The sequence below is a fragment of the Penaeus monodon genome, chromosome 23 (assembly GCF_015228065.2).
Source record: "Penaeus monodon isolate SGIC_2016 chromosome 23, NSTDA_Pmon_1, whole genome shotgun sequence".
In the NCBI taxonomy this organism is placed as follows: Eukaryota; Metazoa; Arthropoda; class Malacostraca; order Decapoda; family Penaeidae; genus Penaeus; species Penaeus monodon.
This window is the reverse complement of record NC_051408.1, coordinates 3,154,800-3,155,255: the sequence shown is the minus strand read 5'-3', so window position 1 is coordinate 3,155,255 and position 456 is coordinate 3,154,800. Positions and strand designations below refer to the sequence as shown.

The window sequence follows — 456 nt, the reverse complement described above, 5'->3', positions numbered from 1 at the left end:
GAGCACACGTATGCACTTACACATGCACTTAACACACATACGAAAGATATTTGATACATTTTCCACCAAGACGCCTCGCTGCCTAATTCTGGCCATATTACATAACATTACCCGTGTCTTCCTGCACAACAACACGAACAGACAACACAGATAGTCATAAAGGAAATCAGATCATACATCCAATAGACTGCAGCCCAGATAAAGGAAATGAGATCTTACACCTTTTAGGATATAATCCTTTATGACGCGTAATGCTATTAGGAAAATCCATAAAACGGTAAGATGATCATAATTAGATCTTATATATTTTGGGTTTTGGTCTATAACGTCATAGTATTAGGATATCCCATTGAAACCTGACAGAGCTAGCGACGTTGCAGCCAGTATCCCAGGGTGAGTCACTTTTGGCCTCCGAAACCCCTGGGGCTGTGTTTGGACTACACATACCAGGAGGTT

General features: G+C 41.2%; 1 protein-coding gene across 1 annotated transcript in view; it reads left to right on the top strand.

Annotated features, from left to right (window-relative positions):
- LOC119588340 overlaps positions 1-456 on the top strand; it is a 28,894-nt gene that overhangs the window by 632 nt on the left and 27,806 nt on the right. The gene's annotated exons all lie outside the window — the stretch shown is intronic.